Genomic DNA, 14708 nt, shown 5'->3' with positions numbered 1-14708 from the left:
ATTGACCCGTGGTATTGTAACTGAAAAATACTATAAGTAACAACTCACATTTTGTAAAAGGAAAGCTTGTCCGCCACAATGTAGCCTTTACAGTTCAGAGGCATGTAGCCGCCACACCTCTTCTCAGAGATAAGATACCATCGCCCTAGTTGGTTTATTTCCATATATGTTTGTAAGCATATTTCAGTATTTTACAGTAATGAAATGAAGTATTATTTCCACTGCATATCTGTCTTTATGGTTATCTCGGTGTTTTATTGCGTTCCTGTCTAAATCCGGATCAGTGGTATCAAAGCGCGTTACGATTCCATGGGAATGAGGGTTTCATGCATATTTCAGTCTCAATTTTTTTGCAGGAATTTTTTTTTGGGCGGCGACTTTGTAGATCAGATCTGAAATATTTGGTTTAAAATTTACAAAAACAAATACCAAATCTGGATTCCTCTCGAAAAATCACCCAATTTAAAAAAAAATGGGTCAAATCGGAGTCCGGATGTGGGAGATATCGCTGATTTAAAATCAGCTATTTTATCATAATTTTTGTGACGGCGGAATTGTTGCAGCGCGAATCTGAGCTCTCATAGTGCCTAGATAAGGATTTCCAACACATGGGAAGATGTAAAATGGTCCTTCTGCTTCCAAAAATATGTTATAATAAATATTCTGAGTTATATTGGCCGAGTTATGTCCATTTTAATTCTGGAGCAGCATTCGGCTTGGGTTATTTGGAGATGTGCCCTCCCACCCCAGGCTATGTAGGCACCTGCTACTTCATCAGCAACCAACATCATGGTTATGGGTCAACCGCATAAAATCCTTGTCATCGAATTCCATTTGCTAGGCCGCACACTGTCAAAATCACAGTTGGTCAAAAGCATTACAGGGTATGTCTATCCTCGGATCTTCGTTTATCAGGGTTTTGGGTTAACCACATAAAACCCTTATCTTCAGTGGCTCTTCATATTCAACAAAGGCTTCGTAGGAGGGAACTTTACGCAATGGGGACCATTGCTTCTTAAGGAGGGAGGAATGATCCGAATGGAAAATGGCATCAACCCATGGTAATCATCCACCCATATTATTCATCGACCCATGGAATTTACCCATGGTATTGTAAATGGCATCTGCCCATGGTATTGTAAGTGACATCCACCCATGGTATTCATTCACCCATGGTAAGTGCCCATGGTATTGTGACATCCACCCATGGTATTCATTCACCCATGGAATTGGCTCGTGGTATTGTGAAATCCACCCATGGTATTCATTCACCCATGGAATTGACCCATGGTATTGTAACTGAAAAATACTATAAGTAACAAGTCACATTTTGTAAAAGGACAGCTTGTCTGCCACAATGTAGCCTTCACAGTTCAGAGGCATGTAGCCACCACATCTCTTCTTAGAGATAAGCTACCATCGCCTTAGCTGGTTTATTTCCATATCTGTTTGTAAGCATATTTCAGTATTTTACAGTAATGAAATGAAGTATTATTTCCGCTGCATAACTATCTTTATGTTTACCTCTGTATTTTGTTGCATTCATGTTTAAATCCAGATCAGTGGGTTTTCATAAAAAGTTTCTTTGTGGTTTTGTTTATTGGGCATTCTCCTATTTTTCTTCTGGAAATTCAAGTTTTCAGATCTTGGGGGTCTCTCCTCCCAAGATCCATTTCAATCTTTTAGATCTTGGGGGCCTCCTCCCAAGATCTGGATCATCCCATGACCAATGAATGAGTTACCTTGGTGTTTATGGTGTTTTAGTGAGAAAATTTTCAAACCCTACCTCCTTGCAATTTTTCCTCAAAAAAATTGCTTAGGTTTGCAGTTTGAGATTTTGTTGTCAATTCCACTTCATCACTCCCTCCCTTATTTATTTTCCAATTTCATAAACCCATTCCCTAACCCCATATCCCTAATTCTCATTAATCGCTATATCCCTAATTCTCATTATCCCAAACCCTAGCTACATGTTCCTAAATCCTAATTGTTATCCCAAAATCTGAAAACTATCCCTAAAACCCTTCTATTCCCCAAATTCCAGTTGGAAACATTCCTAAAGCCCCTCTTAACCTCTCCCTCCACAGTCCCACCTATCATTGTCCCCTTGGTGGCAAAGGTCAAGGCACACCATAAAATCACCTATTTTGCATCAAGACAGTTCAAGGAAGCTCCAAGACATTTCATCCACTAGTAGAGATGGCATCTGATCCGTCATATGATCATGAGGAGGAGACCCACAGTGATTCACCAACAGAGGTACATGCACCTAGGTGGCCTCATAGAGGTGGCAAAAACATAAAGAAAAACCGCCAAGCTACCCAAAGAAGGAGGGTGGAGTTCACTTCGCTTGAGCAAGAAATCAACGCTGATTGAGAGTCCTGGCTCAAGAGAGTCAACATCCACTTAGAGAGACTGTTGGACAAGGCTGATAAGGATCATGCATTGCTGAGACACATGGCTTTCCACTACATGGCGCAGAACAAGGTCTGCAAGGCACGAATCAAGAATCTAAAGGCAAAATTAAAGAAGGCAATAAGGAAGCAAAAGAGGCAAAGGGAGCTTGATCGTCTTCAAATATTGGTCAAAGCCTCTTTAGCTCAGCATGACACTTAATGAAGAAGCTCCAGCCCAAATTTCAAGAAATTTGGGGCATTTTTGGCATTTTGGCAAATTTTGGTACAAAAAACAGGGTTTTTACCGCACCACGTGGCGCACACTTTTGATAGGAAGCTCCAAACTGCAAAAAGTTTATATTTTTGGATTTTTCATGAAAAATCATGACTGCTGGTGCATGGCCAAGAATTTTGGGCAAGTTTTGAGTCCCCAGGAGGTCAAAAACACTCAAAAAATGACCTCTCTGCCCCTATTTTGACACACAGGAAGCAGTCTTGGGAGATTGAAGTTTTGGAGGGGCAAATGGGCACCAAATTCAGAAATTCCACTTGGGTTGGAAAGTAGACAGGCAGGGCTTTCCAAAAAGCACACTTGGGCTCAATTTGGACTTCAGAAAGTGCCTCAAAATCAGATCCAAAGTGGCGCGATGCATACAAACTTTGGCGCGGCGCATAGAGAATTTTGGCTTGTTTTTCACTGTTCAGCTCAGCAATTCGCCCAATTTTGACCAGTTTTGCTTCTTGAAGTTATTCTCGACTTTTCATGATGTAATTTGACAACCATGATGTAATATTGGCACATTTTTACTTGTTCTAGAGAAGATTCATTCACCAAAAGGTGAAATGTGAGTGAATGAATTAGTTTCTTAGCATATAGGGGTAAGTTGTTTGACTACCTAGTTTTCAGTTCCTTGTTTAGAATTGGTTCAAACAACTCCTAGAATGATGAGCTTGAACCCTAGAGGCAAGGGAATGGGTTGGGCTAGTCTATATGATGTAATTTCTAAGTCATTTTGAGGGTTGGACACTTGGGATTGCTTTGGCATATCATTGTACATTCTATCTCTGCATTTTGGCTAAGGAAAGACCAGGGTTGTGTAGCACTGTTTGGGATCCATGTGGCTTTATGTTTTGATGGTGTGCTTCTCTAATTAATTGTAAGTTAATTAGTGTTATTTGTATCATTTTCCTCTCTTTTCTTCTGAATTTGAACAAATGAGTGATTAAGGTGGAATCCATTAACTGTTATGCTCTGCCTTTGAATTTGTTTAAATTTCCATGTTTTCATCTGTTTAATGAGAATTCTTGAGACTCTCTTGCCCTCCTTAGCTCCTCACCAGTTTCATCTATACATTCACTCGATTTAAAGCATCAAAACGATTTCCTTCCTTGCCCCAATCAGAACTCTGCAGAAATTGTGCCTCATCCCCGAGCCCAATTTTCCTTTCCCTGTTTCCAACACAAAACCCTCAAAAACTCAAATCAAAACCTTTGCACTTAATACCTAGCCTAAATTCAGTTGCTAAATCAGTCATCTCCAGCCCCATTGTTTATCTTTCGCTGAGATTGACCCGGAGAGAGCCCTCTCCTGTCCTCGTAGGGCTAGCTATGAGGCTGAGCGTGGTGTGATGTGGACCTAGAACCTTGTCTTTTCAACCTAAGGAAAATCTAGGCTCTAACAATGCATATCATGCTTATGAATGCATTTCACCTTTCAATTTTTGCTTAATCACATCGTACTTTCAAAGCTGAAATGAATATAATTTTGCAGCAATAAAGTGAGTCTCCTACTCAACTTTTCTATTCACTTTCTTGGTAAAACCCTGAAACTTGCATTCCATTAGCAAAGAAATGCAAATAGATGCATTATATCAATAGACACGCAATCTTAATTGGATAAGAACTCTAACCATTTCTTACCAATCCATTTCAAAGGTCCTTCCTTTGTCTGCACATCAACATCAACATGTGAATCATCTTGAAACACATCATTCATGGAATCTTTCTTTTCATTCCTGCCATTTTCTCTTTCCACCTTCTTCGTGTTTCATGGAAGCGTTGTTGGGTTCAAAGTCCAAAACTTTTCAGCAATGTGTCCTTGCTTATGGCAGTAAGTGCAACACATGTGCATCTTCTCAACAACATGATTTGCCTTGTCCAATGGATCTTCGGCTTCTTGCTTTTTTTCCTTCAAAAGTTTCCTGTATGCAACCATTCTCTTCCAACATCTAGAAACACTATGGTTATCCAAAACAAAAAAGGAACATGCAATGCTTTTCCAATGCTTATATGGAAATTTATCATGCTTAACATAATCAAAAGGAATATGATTAGAACCAGATTTATACCTTTCTTTTTCACCTTTATTACCTTCATGAGGAGGTGAATCAAATGAAGAAGTGGCTCCCTTTAGAACACCATCAATCTCTTCAAGGCTTTCAGCGTTTCCACAACTCTCTATTCAAGTTTATGCTTCTGAACATGCTGTGGGGTAAAATGCACGAGATGAAAACTACCCTCAAAGGCCTTCCCGAGACCTTAGACAAACTGTAAGATTATCTGTAAAAGCTACCTGTTACACACATGTTCATCTATCAAACATAAATTGACAGGGTATGGAAGGAGGATCACCTTTGGTTCCTCCTAGATTCGCTTGGGGATCTCCATGCGGCAAGAAGAACTCCTTCTAAGCCGGCTCCAAGTCGCTTCCTGCACAAAGGACAAAGCAAACCAATCATATCATACGCTTCTGAAAACTAATGTAAGAATCGGTAACAAACATGTATAAATGTATAACTTAACTACTCAACTCAACAAGCATCAGAATGAACAAATAAATGAACAATATCACCGACACTTTGGAGTAGGGAACACAACTGTAGTTCTATATTCAGAATGGAAGAGGGATTACAACAATCCATTGTATCAGCCTTCCTTACCCCTTCTTCCTCTCTCTCTCTCCCTCTTTCAACTAACTTGTTCAATAATATGACAGTTCACAACAACTCTATGGGCTATCCTTCCAAATGCTCTAACCCTTTTGCAATGGCCCTCTCACTGCTTATGTAGCAATCGAATTAGGGCTGCCAAGCTCCATCTAGAGTTCATTAGGTAAAAAGACATGAACCTGCCCTGTTTACAAGTTTTTTCGCATTTGCCTTCATTCTTAGAATAGAATTTCTCCAAATATCTTGTTTTTTGGAGTTTCCTTGCTTTTCTTGCACAAATTTAGGGATTTAATATCTAGATATTTATGAGCAGATTCGTTGGCATGACCTTCTGAACATCACTTAAGTTCACCAATGCTCCCCCTGGTCTAAAAACATTAGTTAGCAGGGTGACTAACACTCCTTTATGCTTGGTAACAAGATTTATAAAGCAGGATGTTAGTGTATATAGAGCGTTAGTGTGGATTTTGGGCCTGCAATTATGGTCATTGCTTCAGTCACCTTGTTTTTCTCCTCTGAGTTGATTAGGAGGTCAATTTTTCCTATAACAGATGCCCCATAAAGTATGATATCAGAGGTAGAGATGATGGCCGAAATACTTTATGAAAAATCACTATAATTTGTCGTCAAAAATCTTTGTAGGGAGAGAGAGAAGTTTCGAGTGGCAAGGAAAACCTAATACAACACAGATACATATATATAAACTACTAAAATCATGTCCCGAGTCAAGCATTCCCATGCTCAGTAGCTATGTCAGAGAAATTTTCTCCTCGGAGATATAACAATTTTGGCCACCAATATGGCATAGGGCGGGTCCAGTGTCATAATAGATCATCCTGAAATAGCTGTCTCCAAAGAACAATATCGCAGCTTGGGAGAGGAAACAAGTTTGAATGATGCAAGCCTCTACCCAAGGTCTTGATTCCTGCTTCACCGAACAGCATAGATCGGTACATGTGATAATATGTGTTGACATCAAACATGCATGAAATCATCTGATTACCAGACAATAATGGAGACTGTTAATAGATGCAAGGCCACCGATAATGGTGATGGTATCCAAGATGCATAGTGCAAACTAGTGATTGTGAAAGATTTTTTGTCGTCGAACACTCATAGAATCGCTTAACCAAGAGCCCATAATGAAAACCCGTGATCAAACACAAGGTAACCTACCACTAATGTTTTCAAGCACCAAGGCACTGAATGTGTTTTTGGGTTATCTTCCTAGATAGAGTGTTGAAGTCGATAGGAAGAAACCTGTCGAAAGGTAGGCAATGACGTGTCTTACATCAGTGGACACAAAACAGCACAAGGATGATTTTGTTTTTTGAAGAATATTTTGAGCTTTTGGGTCTAAACAACGAAGGGCATGATGAAAGGATATGTAGGATCGATTGATAGAGGAAACAAGTAGGGACCCTTGAACAATAGAAGGCACTACAATGGTTTTAACCAGACATCATTAGACTCATGAACACTACAGAGTGTTTAAGATACAGAGATGCAATTACATCAGGGTATATACGCTAAAAAACTCATAGGTTGGTAGGGTTCATATTGAGAGGCTATCAAGATGAAGGTTTATCAGATGGATTTCCATGTTCAAGGGAATGTTTGATGCCAAACCACGCTTGCAAATACAAGATACAGTTGTATTGTCCACTTTCCCCGTCTGATTTTTTAATGAGTCTAGACAGGTAAACTCATCGATATTTTCATGTTTAGAGAGTCTGAAAATGATTGCAAAAAGAACAACTCTTTTCCCTATCTGATTAGTTTAATGAGTCTAGACAGGAAAACTCGTCAATTTTTTCATCTTTTAAGAGTCTGAAAAGTATCGTAAAAAGAATGACTCTATATCTTGTCTTTGTATTTAAAGAGTCTAGACTAGACAACTTGGTGGTCTTTTCATCTTTAGAGAGTCTGAAAAGATCATAAAGAGAGACTCCATGGTGGTCCCTTTGTCATAGTTGTTAACCGGGTGCGACAAAAGGTTAATAGTATACCTGGATTGGTTACTTTTCCGTATTTTAATCTATTGAACCCGGATAAAGAGAAACCTTTTTCCAATAGATGTCGACCTCATTTTGTTATGAGTACAAGGCGATGGACTAAACTCATGTTTTGTCACGACACTTTAATGATCTCAGTAACAAAAACTTGGGATTTTTCAGTTTTTAGTGAGCAAGAAAAAGTACCTGAGAATGCTCGGGTCATCTTTAGCATGTTTGATGAGCAACAAGACACAGCTCGGGATTTTTTCAATTTAAAGAGCGAGAAAAAAGTGCCTAAAAAGGATGCTCTATTGGGATTTTTCAGTTTATGAGCTAGAAAAAGATCAAAAAAGAGGTGCTTAGAGTAGCATTTACATATATTTAACGAGTGCAAATGAAGAAAAACTCGGATATGGTTATTATTTTTTAAAGAGCAATAAACTATATTTTTTAAAGAGCAATAAAATATCATAAAAAGTGCTCAGACCATCGTTGCATATATTTAACGAGTGAAAATGATGAAAACTCGGGGAAGTTTATATTGTTTAAAGAGCGATAAAATATCCCTAAAAGTGCTCTACTTATTGTGGTATATATGTTTAACGAGCCCTACTACAAAAACTCGGAGATGTTTATATGTTTTAAAGAGCAATAAAATGTCACAAAAAATGCTCTGTCCATGGTTGGATAGTTTTTAACGAGCTCAACAATGAAAACTCAGAGATGTTTATGTTTTTTAAGAGCAATAAAATATCTCAAAAAGTGCTCTATCCATGGTTGGATAGTTTTCAATGAGCTCAACAATGAAAACTTGGAGATGTTTATATTTTTAAAGAGCAATAAAATATCTCGAAAAGTGCTATATTGAGAATTGCATGTAGCTGTTACTACTTTTCATTCCTGAAAGTCCTTTCATCAAAAGCGGCAAAAAGTATAAAACAGGCAGCAATTCCTATTATCTAGGTTCATGCATGATAAAAAATCATGTAGAATGGACTACATCCTCTTTAATGATTTTCAAAAAATCATATCTCTCAAAGTTATATAAGGAGATGCTTTGAGCTTTCACATGCATCATTTTCACTATTTTGAAGTTTGTGAGAGCTTGTTGGAGCTAAAGAGGAGATGATTTTCCACAGACCATTGCAGGAGATCCAGGCAACCATTCGACGTGCCGTCAGTCCCAGGTGAGAGCTAAAACCTTGCTCTATGCTTTATTAAACCTTTTTTTATCAGTTTTGTGGGTGGAAATTTGCAGATCTGAGGTGCCCTAGAGCCATATTTGCACACTAATGCCCTCCAGATGGCCAGTAGAGAGCGTTAAATTCTCTGTACGAGCCACTGGAGGGCGTTAATCCTCCCTGTACAGCACTGGGAGGGGTGTTACGGCAGTAGGGCGCATTTCAAATCCTCATGCATGGTTTCCTTAAGTGATTTTGCCCCATTTTAACTATATTTAGGGTTATTTTTGTGCAGGTTTTAGGCTGAAATGACTCACCTATGGAGAGAATGGGCCCATGATAATGAGGAATTGTTGATGCAAAATGATCCATCTTGCATACTTGCATTGCACTGTTGCGGTTTGTTGAAGTATGCAAGGCTAGAGCTGATGAAAGGACATGAAGATTTACTGAGATGGATCATACAACGTTGGGATGAACACAAGCAAGTGTTCAGGATTGGAGATAAGGAGCTGGTGATTGACTGGGATGATATTTACTTTGTGACTGGTTTGTCGTGCCATGGGGCACAAGCAAACCTCACCGGTGGTAGGTCAGATCCACGATCTACTTCAGAGCTGGTACAGATCTACTGCATCCCTGAGAGTGGACTAGTCAGCAATAGAATCCCGATAGAGAGGATTTGATCTCGGTCTATGAGGGCAGTTTTATGGTTGATTGTGCATTTGACGGGGTCAAAATGTCCCCATATAATGGCAAAGGCCGAACTGTTGCTTTCCATTGACTGTGTCCAACCCTAGATGTTCAACTAGTGTGAAGCAATGCTTCACTAGTTGAAGGCAGAATTGACAGCATGCAAGACCCGTACCCAACATAGTTTGGGTATGGTACTATCATTGTCTCATTTTTCCTTGAAAGGGTACCTGTCATGCGCCCAGGGGTGAGCTTAGGTCCCTTTGATTCGAGGGATCCAAGGCAGGGTCGTTGTTCACCACTTGATCCTCGCACAGGAGGAGGACCACTCCAGCGTTTCTTTGACAAAGACTTCTTCCAGTGGCTCCGTAGCTAGATATTGATTGTTGAGGACTATGCCTATGAAGGCATGGACTTTACCAGTGACCCAAACTTGATGCTACGGCCCGAGACCAACTGGGGTCCTCAAGGTGAGAACAATTTTGATAGTACTTAAGTATTTTTGTACTTTTGAATGTATATGTAATGTTTTTTAACAATGAGATAAGGACTGACATGAAACTTTGATGCTTAACCCAGATGTGGCACCAGTACAACCTGCAGGCGAACCTCGATATGTGCAACGAGGCGGCCAACTACTTGCTGGAGGGGGCAATGCCGACAGTCTCCACGAGGTTTTGAGGAACCTAGAGGGTTTGACTATGGGTGTACCCCCTTCCTATGAGGGACATTCCTGCTCATATGCAGTGACACACTGTTGGTGTACCTGAGTAGTTTCTGGTTCCTCTTCGGATGGTAGCTAGAGCTGTTTTAGCTTTTCTGGAGAAATAGGCTCATTTTAGCAGGTGTTCTGGCATAGCCATATGAGTGTTTGTAGCCGGGCTTTGAGACATTTTGTACTTCAATCATCCAAGTTTTGGAGTATTTTGATGTAAAAAACTAGATTTCGATCTATATATATATTTGGTATTTTGGTGGTGTAAATGTGTTTTAAAATGTTTTTTGTGACAAATTTTTAACTTTAGTAAATGTTTTACTTCTCATGCATGCTACTATAACAAATGATACAAATGCCAATCCAATACATAGTTAGCTAATGAATCAGTGACAATATTTAATTCTTGAGGAACATGCTCATATGTGATTATTTCAAATCAACATTCTAAGAGGTGTACCCTTAGATAGTTACGTAACAAGGCTGGATGACAGACGTGATAATGATTTTTCAATTGCATAACGACTAGCTGGGAGTCTAACCTGACGATCAAATTGGAGATGCCCCTTGATGACGCTTCCGTGAGAAGTGAAACAACGTACATGTACTCGGAAATATTGTTGGTGGCGGTACCAAGAAAGGCCCCCCAGAGAAAAATAGTTCCGACTCGGGTGTATAGATGACCTAAGAAGCTGATGCAATGTGCCGTGTGTGATGACTAGCACCATCTGCGTATCCTACGTATGCTAAGGGCAATGACGACATCTGCATTGCGAGAAGAATGCATGAGACAAGTACTCAACTAAATAACAAAAAAATCCAATCACATCAAAAAAGGTAAAAAAAACTTATGAATACATAAAATTACAAAGCACATGCCTAGCGCGATACTAGGCACAACACTTTTTCAGATAGAGCCCGTATGTGGGCTCCTTGAGTGGGATTCCGTCCCAGTCCTGCAGTTCATATGCCCCCGACGGGAGGACTTTTGTTATGACATAGGGACCTAGCCAAATAGGTCGAAGCGTGCATGCCTCCAAGAGATTATCTTTTGGATGATAGAGCGATACAAAATCGCCCTCTTGGAAAGAACAAAACCTAACCTCTTTTGGAAATTGGTTTTGTACCCTATCCTTGTGAGCTGCGAGTGCTGAATCGGCATCTCAACGGGGTTTATCTAGCTGTTTGAGGTATAGTAGGTGTTCTTCTTCAGCTGTGGGGCTGGGCATGGGTTCAACGACTATTTCGAGGGAAGGAATTGGCCACCCAATCCGTTTTGCCTCGTCGTAAAGTTGGATCTCATGCGCGACAAACGACGGGTTAAAGTCAGGCATTTCCTCGTGAGACCAAACAAATTCATCATGGAATTCCTCATGTAGGCAGGTGCAGCATGCAATTTCCTCGAGATTGCAATATGCTCTCATCTGGGTGTCTTCCATGGTGCCTGTCATGACTGAAATATCTATGGGCATTGACCTGGAAGTGTCATCCATATTCTCTTCCAACCCAAAAGTTTGGATCCTTGTATAGCGTGGGGAAGTGATTTCGTTTGTGTCAGAGGACAAGACTTGAAGAGGCATCATGTCCGAATCAAATGTCGGACCCCAAATATGCCAATCCTCCCAATGTTGCTCGCCAAAACTCATGATTTCTCTAACGGCTTCATCCGTTGAGGGGAGTTGATCACATGAATCTAAAGGAGGAGCGGTTATGGGAAGGGGGATGGTAATGTCGACGATAGCCAACATGACTGGAGATGTGAATGTGGATTGAATGCCTTAGTAGTCCGATTCAGCTGGTGATAGTGGCATCTAGTCTCTGAAAGTGTCAAGGTCTAAAGGCGCCGTTGGGATCCAGGGATCGGTCATTTCATGAGGAATTGATGAAAGCATGTTGACCGATTGTGGAACCTGTGGAGGCTGAAGAGGAAAACAACCCATCAGGGAGGAAGCCTTCAATAGACCAGTACCTATACTGACGAAACTATCAGTTACACCTCCTACTAGGGGTACGGAGCCGCTTGGTAATGGTGAATAATCAGGGGTGCAGAAAGACAATTGATCCACTGTAATGACCTTTCCATCAAATGGAAATAGGATGATACGAAAGATAGTGGATATGAAGGCCATCATGGCATATGTCCAACTGCGACCCAGCAATAGATTATATTCAAGTTTCTTGTCCAGAACTTCTACATCCACCGTTACTGTTTTCCCAGCCAAAGTGATGGGAAAACTCACTAAGTATCCTTTTGGGAAAAAGGTGTGGCCGTTGAAAGCTTTAAGGGAGTTTGATGGTGGGGATAGAGTTGGGGAACCTAGGGCGAGTGAACATGAAGCCAATATGACGCAGGTTGAAGCACCTTCGTCGATGACAATTTGGTGTATACCTTTACCTTTCGAAGTGATATGCACCTGAAATGCAAGCTAGTGGGAAAGGGAAGGTTTACACTTATCCATGTCGAAAATAACAAGCATGGAATCCGTAGGGTCAATACCCCTGATAGCCGAAAGCAAAGCTTTCCTTTGGCTGGGGCATGTTTGTAATACATCAAGAGCCGACATAGTTGATGGCGCTTGTGCCAAATCCTCTACGATGTTGTAGTGTTGGGTGGCACATGCAGATGTCTTGTGCATTGTGCGTCGAAGTGCCCCCTTGGGGGGTCAAATTACAAAGTCCTCAACTGGCCTTTCGATATGCAGATCATTGGGCGGTGATGGGTTTTGACCTAAGGATGGTTTTGCTACCGAAGCGAGAGGAGCTCCACAAGATTTGGCTCTTGTGGCTAGTTCTACCATTTCAAATGTGTAAATGGTAGAAATTCCTTCACCAGCGGAAGGATGTTGTGAACCATTGTTGCCCCTTGACGTGTGTGGCAGTTGGTTGGTAGCGAGATTTTGCTGCTATTGAGTAGGAAAAGGATTTCTAAGGACAACAGGTGCCTTACCAGAATCTCTTTTGGCAAGGTAATCCATGAATTCTTGAAGATGTGGACAACGCTAGGTTACGTGATCTTCAAGACAGAGTTTGCATGAATAGTTGGTGCCTTTATCCTTTTCCGTATCAGTAGACATAGTGGCCTTCTGTTTTGCGTTGGGCATCTTAGATGACTTCTCCTCAGAAGGAGCAGTCTTGTTCTATTTCTTCTTGTTCTTGCCACTGGATTTTTGTGTAGACTACACAGAGTTAACCACAGTGGCACGGAGAGCAATTTCTTTGGTAGAGGGGTCCACTACTAGCTTGGCAACAAAACCACTGAGTTGTTTTACAGCGACCCCGGAGGTTGTGCCGACGATCCCGTCGGCGTGCGCTCTAGGGTGCTGAGTGGTGGGAGGATTTAGGTTACTGGGAGCATAGGGGATTATTTCGTAGAGAGTGCCAGACTGTGAATAAATCAAATCTAAGTGTTGGGCACAACGTATGGATTGGTCTTCTGTGACCGCACCACCTAGAGTGACATCTCTAGCGATTTGTGGGAGTAACGACTTACAGAACCAGTCTGTTAAGAGAAAATTAGGGATGGGAGCTTTGACTAACCTCCGCCTACGTCTCCATTCATGGATATGATCAAAGATGTGGGTGGCGGTATCCTAATGAAATGAAGTAAGGAGCTCTGTCCCTGTCTCATAACGGATAGGTAACTAAAAGTGCTTTAGGAACTCCATCGCTAAAGCGTCAAAGGTATTCACTGATGCACGTGGTAACTCAATATACCACTTTGCATCATTGCTAGTGAGGGTGAGGGGAAAAATACGCAACCGGACACTATCATCCACCATGGAGTTAGAAACACACCAGAGATGGTAGGTGGTGACATGAGTGCCCAGATCCTTCCCTTGTTTTTCGTCGAACTTAGGAATGTCCGTCGGTATTTTATGTGGGATCGGTGGCAATTGTAAGTTGTGGTAGATGGGGTCGTTTTTCAGCTTGTATAAGTCGGGAATATCCAATTTTGCCAAAAAATGCAAATTGTTGGGTGCCCCCGACTCGGACCATGGTGATGACGGATGACCTGAGGAGCTCTGCGCTCCTCCCATCATTTGGTTCCCCATGGTTTACATGGGTTTCATGGTGTGGCAGTTTCTTTGCGGTACAGTGTTGTAGAGTGGATTTCCATGAGGATTTTGATATTGGGGTATGAAGTTGCCCCCAGTATAAGCGATGTCCCCTTGACTCATCTGAGTTTGTGAGCAGGGTGCCCCCATGGATTGGGTGGGAATCCCTTGTGGATTTCCAATTGACACAGAACTAGCCATATGGCTTTGATTGATAGAGGGAATACTCATGTTAATTAGCGACTATCCATGCATGCCTGAGAACGGTGGGGGAACTATGACATTCCCTGCCGGCATGTGCATATTGGGAATCGCCCTAGATATCTGAATCTGGGGGTTGGAACTATACATTGGCGGTCGACCTTGTTGTTGGTAAACTGGAACCATGCCCATAGTGCCACATTGAGTTTTATATGGAGCACTATATGTGGCACTAGTCGAAGGTATGCTTTGTCGCACCATAGGAGTGGAAACTAGCATTTGCTGGGTTCCACTTATAGAGGGTGTTATTTTGAGTTGCAGTACTTGGGACAAACGAGATAGCGGGATTCCACATTACCAGTGTTGTGATGGCTGTCGATTGGGGAAGTGGTAGAGGACCAACAGTGTCTCTATAATTCCACAACCCTTGAGGTGTCGACTGAATAGATGGGAAAGTTCCACCTACTAAAGAATGAAGTGCAGGTACCACGAGAGCAACGATAGGATCCGACAGATCTATAA

Source organism: Pinus tabuliformis, chromosome 9 (genome assembly GCF_031772625.1).
Source record: "Pinus tabuliformis cultivar Carrire ecotype Pingquan chromosome 9, CPIR1, whole genome shotgun sequence".
Taxonomy (NCBI): domain Eukaryota; kingdom Viridiplantae; phylum Streptophyta; class Pinopsida; order Pinales; family Pinaceae; genus Pinus; species Pinus tabuliformis.
Note: the sequence above shows the minus strand (reverse complement) of the source record.